Genomic DNA, 7,985 nt, shown 5'->3' with positions numbered 1-7,985 from the left:
ACCACTGCTTCTTTTTATGGCACTGTGAAACACTATCACTTTCCACGCCTGCTGCTGTACACTCAAAACATGTAAACAAGGGGCCAATTACATTGTTTAATATTTTTTAGTCTCATATATTTCCTCTCTTCTCTTCTCCTTGTTTCTCCTCTCTACTTACTGAACACCATCTTAGTATAAATTGGTCTTGACTAGAATCTGCATGGCCTACACCCCATTAAAAGGAACATTAATTAAATGAAGACAATGAGTTAAATAGCATGTTTATATGTGCTGCCTTCTACTGTGATTAGTCTATGACGACAGTGTGAATGCAATTTGGTCATTATTTAAATGTCTATCCTACTTCCATCACATTTATATGTGATGGTTATTCTCATACCAAAATTGGCAACTGTAGGTTCTCAAAAAAACCTGTCCAGTGTTGAATAAATGGTGTGACCCCTGCGAGCTAGTTCAGGCTAGTGTTGTCTGTTCTTTTATTATTACTTATTAATTAACTATGGAGGCATATATTATTACAACTATCGAGGCATCTATATGTGTGCAGCATTTGAGTCCAAGACAAATTTCCCTCATATCATATTAGTGATCATGGTAATGAAGAAACATGTCTCCCAGTGCAACGTTGTGGCTCACTGAGGTGTTTTTAATAGTTTTTGGACAATGGAGATCTATGACACAGAGGAATAACATATATCAGGCTTTGCTACTCAGGCAATACTTCTAGTTTTGTTGACGATAAGCTACATGTAGAATATCCCCAACTTATACGTACAGTACTTTGAAGTACATGTAAACACACAATTGCTGATGGAGTACCCCCAGATTGTGTTTATATCTAGTTGACGGTTTCAAACAGAAAATACTTAACATTATGCACTCAGGTGTACACTTAGAGGAAGATTGTGGTGTCATTTGGGTACTTAACCTTAAATATAGGGCCTCAATTCCTCGTCTTAGTTGTTCGACATGAGCAAATAAACTGGATGCAGTTGTTACATGCACACTACAAAGCTGACCTTCATTTCGGTCAGGGACACGTGTGTGTGTGTGTGTGTGTGTGTGTGTGTGTGTGTGTGTGTGTGTGTTCACACTATACTGAAAATGAGGCCACATGCCTGCCTGACCACCCCCCAGTGTGGCTCGAGTGATCACATCTTAATGCATCCTCGCCGTGTTTGGGTGCATTCACAACTGTATTTACAGCTGTCCCACTTGTGATCACATTACCAAAGACGCTTTTTTCATGCTAGGTGTAACTGTGCCGTATAGATGATGTGACTATGCTTGTGGGTCTGTATAGAATATCGGGATACAGTCCCATAAGGCACAGCCACACATGGGAGGACCCCTCAAGGGGAAAACTAGGGATTAGGCAGGGAGTGCCTTTAGATGGGGATTAGGGATGATGTCAGCGCGGCACTCCACAGCTTCTAAAAGTTACTCCAGATGATTTGACACAGCCGAACTCCTCACATTACCACGAGTCAACAGGCAGAGTGGAGTGCTGTGTGAAGAAGGTAGAATGGGCTAAGAGGGCAGAAAGCGAGCCAGATAATCCTCAATGGAAAATACGCAGTGGATCTCTGTCTCTAACTAACACACACACACACACACACACACACACACACACACACACACACGCACACACACAATACAAAACCTCAAAAAAATCCACACACACACTTTCTCCGAGCACATTCCTGACTGAAGTGATCCTTAACACCCCATGACCCCATTTAACTTTCTTGTTGCTTTAATTATCTTTCCACCAGTGCCTTTAAAGGACCATCAGAAGTCCAGGTCTTGTGTTTTAAGGTGTGTGTGTGTGTGTGTGTGTGTGTGTGTGTGTGTGTGTGTGTGTGTGTGTGTGTGTGTGTGTGTGTGTGTGTGTGTGTGTGTGTGTGTGTGTGTGTGTAATAAATCCATCTAACCCTTTCTGTGTGTCTCTTATTTTTTTCCAGTGTTTGAGGAGGTGAGAGAAAAAGTCGTTGCTGTCTGAGCAGCAGTGTGTACATAATGAAGAAAGGGACAGAACAACAAACCAACATCTCCATTCTATTATTTCTATCTATTTCCACGCATACCAATCCTGACTCACTCACTCCTTCCAATATGCAGGAAAGAAATTTTGCCAAATTATGCTATTTTAGTTGGTGACATGTACGTAAGGCTATATTTACAATGTTTTTTTTCTCTGCCTGTGTCCATGTGCTGTTTGTTACAGTATATACTGTATGTATATATATATATATATACACACTACTCAATAAAACAGTGATCCTTCAAACACGACTGTATGGATGATTAATAAATATTGTATTTTATTACATATGTGGATTTCTACACAAATTTCACACATTACTTGCATAATTTGCTAGCAATTTTTTGTCATTATAGTATAGTGGTATATAGGCAGATCTGTGGCAAGGTGGCATTGTGATTAGATAGTTGGTTTGTCCAAATTACAAACAAAATGGTATCCAACCATGCATATACTGCAGTTTGGGATTTATCTGCTGAGGTTTTGAGATGGAGTGGAATTTTTGTTTGTTTTGTTAAAATCGTTGACAAAAACATTAGAACAAATCTACAGCATTGTGTGTATCATTCTACCAAAGAAATAATAGAGGTAAAATAATTTGTGATGCCACCAGTGGCTACATCATGTTTTTTGTGCATTTCAGGTTAACTGGCCCCTTTAAATGAATACTCCACTGTATTACACCAGTTTAAAATGAGGCATTAAAATGTTTCTAGCTTGTTCCTTCACAAAAGATGGCAGCTATAATCAGCTTTAAATTCTTTATTAATCCCTTATTTACCGTCCATGTGGTTGTCTGTTCCATTCCAACAAGATGTGTCCTTACCTGCCAGTGTTCAGCCCATGGATTTGTTCCACTACTTGCTTTGTTAGTGTGTCTTTTACACAAAACTCATGTCTGAAGCATCTAAATTCTGTCCTTGGACTGAAAATGACACATATAAAGTTTATGTACTCATATTATTTAACCTTTATTTAACTAGATAAAAAAACAATTGAGATAAACATTTATTTATTTTTTCAATGGTGACCTGGCCAAGAAGACAACAAGCATGCCAAAACATTACAAATGATATCGCATGAACAGGAAAGGTTACATGTACACACAGTATACATAGACAGTACATACACAGTAAACATATACAGACACAATGACATCAAGAGATGAAAAAAATGGTGTGCATTGGTGCAGGAACAATTTGTGATAAAAATGTTATTACAGAGATGAGGGAGTCTAGTTTAACTGTTGCCTGCAGGTCATTCCAAGACAAAGGGCCATAACAAAATAAACTCTTTTCAGTCTCTGTCTGCACAGGTGGCACCAACTTAGCCAACTAATTGATCTCAGATTGTATGTATTATGTACAAGTATTCAACATACGTATTACCAAACGGTCTTACTGCTTATTTTACATACATTGTGGAGTGTAGGAAACAGGTGATTTATCCATTAATTGTCAGAGTAGCATGTCAGCAGGATAAGGTTTGTATTAATCTTTTTGAATGTGTTTAGCCAGAGATACAGCATGCAGGGTGCCCAGGGTCAGAGCAGAGGCATGACTGAGATTTGATTTTCTGTGTTATACTGACACCTTATGGTGAGTAGGGTGAGACAAAACTTTTTTCTTTTTTCTTTTTTTTTATTGACAAAATGCAGTTTACAAAAAATAAGGTAATAAAATTAGGTAAGCAATAATAGCACGTGAACAAGTGCACAAACTTATGAAAATAAAAAAGTAAATAAATAAATAGAAACATACGAGGCAATACAAACGAGAAATAACATAAAAATATAAAAAAGTACAAGAACACATAAATGTACAGTCAGTCAGAGGTTTCAGGGGGAAAAAGCTCTACAGTTTCCACAATGTTAATACTTTTTTTTGTTATCCAACGATCTAAGAGACTTCAGTAGAGATTTAAATTCTATGAGAAAAGGTACAAAATTAGGAGATGAGTTAGAAAATTTCTGCTTGTGAATATAGAATTTTGCATACAGAATAACAAAATTAATTAGATATTCAAGAGCACCATTACCTGAATTATCGTAGAAACAGATGATATCTTTAAGATTAAAGGAGTAGATAAAGTTGGTGGGTTCAAAAAAGTAAGACTCCAAATCTGTCCAAAATCTTTTGGAAATTTCACAATCAAAAAAAGGCGAGATATTGTTTCATTATTCTGTTTACAAAATGTACAGGAAGAGTGAATGTCGGTAAATCTAGCAACAAGGTGATTAGTATCAATCAGTTTTGAGGTGTACTTCCTTAGCTTTGTTAGAAACACAGTACTTATACGGTAGAAGCCAGGCCTTTGACAGAAACAGAGAAGTGTTGACACGTAACATCTCCGACTTACAGGAAGTCATACTTTACCACAGAGGGCATGAAAACTTCAGAACTTACTTTTTTTTAATGACTACTTGAAATATGTATACACATTCAGATTATTTTAAAATGTGTATATGTATGAGTTTCAGTGGGGATTTAGTTCATTCTATTTGCATGCCTAGAGAGCATCTTTCAGCAGGAGAAAAGGATGTCGCTGTGATGTTTGTGGTTAATAGGGTGGGTTCACAGAACAAAAAACTGTAGCTTCCGATCTATGGGATTATTTTTGTGACTTTAATTCCAAACAAAACTTCTCAAGTATCAAACAAAAATCACTAACTCAAGCAAAAAAATCACCTCAAAGGTAAAACTTAAAACTTGCAAACAAAACATTTGTGTAGTTGTAAACTATTGGTCTTTTATTTGTTTGATATTGTCATTTTGTTTACAGTTCCCTCGGCTTTTTTCTCAATGATCAGTCTTTTGCTCTCTCCATCACGTTTGCAGTTTCTCGTTTGCGCTTCCCAAGTCTTTGTTTGCGCTTCTGACACAAACATCTCGCGTGGGCGTAGTGCAGCTAACGTTAGAGATTTTGGAGGACACACAAAACACTCTACAGCAGATTCCTACAATATTAATAAAGTGTAAGTATTGATCATATATATTGTCTGTGATCTACGTTGCAAGCATGGTTACTAGACTTTGTTGTTTCGTTGTGTTCAGTTACTAGCTAGCTAGTAAAGCTGTTTAACTTAGCATTTAACGTTAGCAGTCTGAAACTTGTAGCTATGTTCATCTTTATAGTTATGTGCATTATTATAGCATAGCATAAAAACAAACTCAGTAATGATAGCTACATTTACAGCCAAGAGGATGACATTACAAGACAACAAGAATGACAGAATGTTCATCTGTACTTTCCTAGTTATGACAAAACTGGCTATCCTAACTCTAATTACATGTATTCTGGGGCATTTGCAAGCAGGTCAGCATAATGAAAGTGTTCATAGTGTTTTTAAAGCCTGTTGCTAATGGCTACTTAAAAGCACGTTATTTTAATTGTAAATCACCCAATCTTAGAAGCCGCAGTTATCAATAAGAACTTTGTTATCATTTGATTTGTGTAAGGAACTGTTATGAAATTTTCTATCACAGTTCACATCAGGCAGTCCAACCAAGAGGACATGGTCGTAGCAGAGGGAGAGGAGCCTTCAGTCTCTCTGTGGAGGAAACACTACGTGTGCTAAGGCTTCAAACAGGTGGGGGAGTATGTATTGATCATATTTTACTGAGATACTCAATTAACACTTACAACAACCTTTTTCTTAGTTTATTTTCGTTTGTGTACTTATAGTTTCTAAGTCCATTGTATGTCAATATATCCTACTACAGTATACTGTCGTGTAATTTAATTTGTGTTTACATTGTTTTATTAAAACACTTTTTTACATTCACCCTTGTCTGTTTGGTTCATTATATAATACAGGACATAAGGTTGAGACTACTATAATGCTTTATTTTTAGTCCAATATAAAACTTCACGTACATAATGGATATTTGAACGTATTTTGCTGGGGCACCGGTGGTAGAAGAAGCTGGAACTCGGTGTCAGTCATTATTTGCAGTACATCACAGGTCAAGATCAGTTTTTCATCACCAACAATACACAAACATACTGAGTAATTGGGTTATGTATATATTTCAAATATTCAGTTTCACCTAAGGCAAGCTGTATTTCTCTGCTGACTTGTGCCTGCAACAACACTTCTGAGTGTGGTGCAGGGATATCACACACAACTCCTGGACGCCTGGGATCATCTGGTCTCCTGAGCTCAATGATGGCCCACCGCTCCAGTCTGGATGACAGCCTTTTCTGCAGGACAGCTCTTTACAGGGCTGGGATGTGGCTGTAGTCTTTTCACTTCCTTGACTTCTTATTGTAAAGCTTGAAGTACCTTATTAGATTATAAAAAGGGTTTGAATTTAGCTCAATAATAAATAATTTTAATAAAGCCTTTGCACTCTAGGAACATTTTTCTAGCTTTCATAATCACTACTGGAACACTTATTTCTGGAATATTATTGATCACACTTTCTAGATTCCTACCTCCATGTTGACTACATGTGTAAAGTACAATATGACTTCATGTTGAATTTACTCAAATTATCCATCTGCTTTTCCCTTGGGTAATCTGCCAAGGTGGTCCAGGGCAGCCACCAGGACCCGAGCTTCATCTGCCATGCACATCACTAAAAAACAATAATGATCACTTAGCAAAGTGTGTTAGTTAAAGTACATTGTTTGGATAGTAGTAACAATATGCATTCATTCTAAATATTTTTGAAATTTACAGCGTTAAAATATACAAAAAATATGTCAGTTATCTGCCATCTTGCAGCAATACAATACAAGAAGAAACAGTGTGTACAGATGTAACATTATCTAATGTATGTGTCAATCTTAGATAGAATACATTATATTCACAGCTTCTACATTGTACAACTTAACCAATACCCTAACATTGTGTATTATCAGATATAGCTACGTTACTGACCTAGCTAACGTTACCTGGGACAACATCGTAGCTCTGCTCGGGTCTTGCACGTCCCACAATGTGTCATTGTTCTACAGAGAGAAGACGATAATTAATACAGCTCCTTGAGTAAGGCACTAAGACTTCATGATTCCCATGGCAAATTAGCTCAGTAGCCTAACATAGCTACAAGTTTCAACTAACGTTAGCAGTTAGCTAACGTTAAATGCTAAGTTAAATAGCTTTACTAGCTAGCTAGTAACTTAACACAACGAAACAACAAAGTCTAGTAACCATGCTTGCAACGTAGATCACAGACAATATATATGATCAATACTTACACTTTATTAATCTTGTAGGAATCCGCTGTAGAGTGTTTTGTGTGTCCTCCAAAATCTCTAACGTTAGTTGCACTGAAACGTCAGGGGGCCGGCAGACACTGAGCTGTCACTCAAACTGATCTGAAAACGAATTAGCCAATGGGGACGCACCCCTGTAAGACCCGCCCACGCGAGATGTTGGTGTCAGAAGCGCAAACAAAGACTTGGGAAGCGCAAACGAGAAAGCTGGGAGCAAAACTGCAAACGTGATGGAGAGAGCAAAAGACTGATCATTGAGAAAAAAGCCGAGGGAACTGTAAACAAAATGACAATATCAAACAAATAAAAGACCAATAGTTTACAACTACACAAATGTTTTGTTTGCAAGTTTTAAGTTTTACCTTTGAGGTGACTTTTTGTTTGCTTGAGTTAGTGATTTTTGTTTGATACTTAAGAAGTTTTGCTTGCAGTTAAAGTCACAAAAATAATCCCATAGCGATCATGTTCCCCAAATCACGTCACACACCCACTGGTTAAAAAAGGTCTACTGTGAAACTGCACTACGGTAAAATAGTAAGTATAGTACTTATAGTTTTGAAAGAGTTTTGGGTTTAGTTCTGCTTAGCCTATTTTTAATTCTGTCACAGCTAAAAATTAATAAGATTGAGTTGATCGACTTAAATGGAAATAAGCCTTTTTTTAAGTAACAGAATAGTGCAATTGGTATTTAAGATAATCTTGACTTAATCAGACA

General features: G+C 37.0%; 1 long non-coding RNA gene across 1 annotated transcript; it reads right to left on the bottom strand.

Moving 5' to 3' along the window:
- Nucleotides 1-5,764: 5,764 nt before the first annotated feature.
- LOC144520302 (uncharacterized) lies at nt 5,765-7,338 on the bottom strand. Its single transcript, XR_013502202.1, has 4 exons — nt 7,253-7,338; nt 6,947-7,003; nt 6,485-6,627; nt 5,765-6,332 (listed from the first exon to the last, which is right to left on the bottom strand). It is a non-coding gene; the product is annotated as an uncharacterized LOC144520302 (long non-coding RNA).
- Between the last annotated feature and the right edge of the window lie 647 nt (nt 7,339-7,985).

The sequence above is a fragment of the Sander vitreus genome, chromosome 7 (assembly GCF_031162955.1).
Source record: "Sander vitreus isolate 19-12246 chromosome 7, sanVit1, whole genome shotgun sequence".
Classification (NCBI taxonomy): Eukaryota; Metazoa; Chordata; class Actinopteri; order Perciformes; family Percidae; genus Sander; species Sander vitreus.
This window is presented reverse-complemented; position numbering and strand designations above follow the sequence as displayed.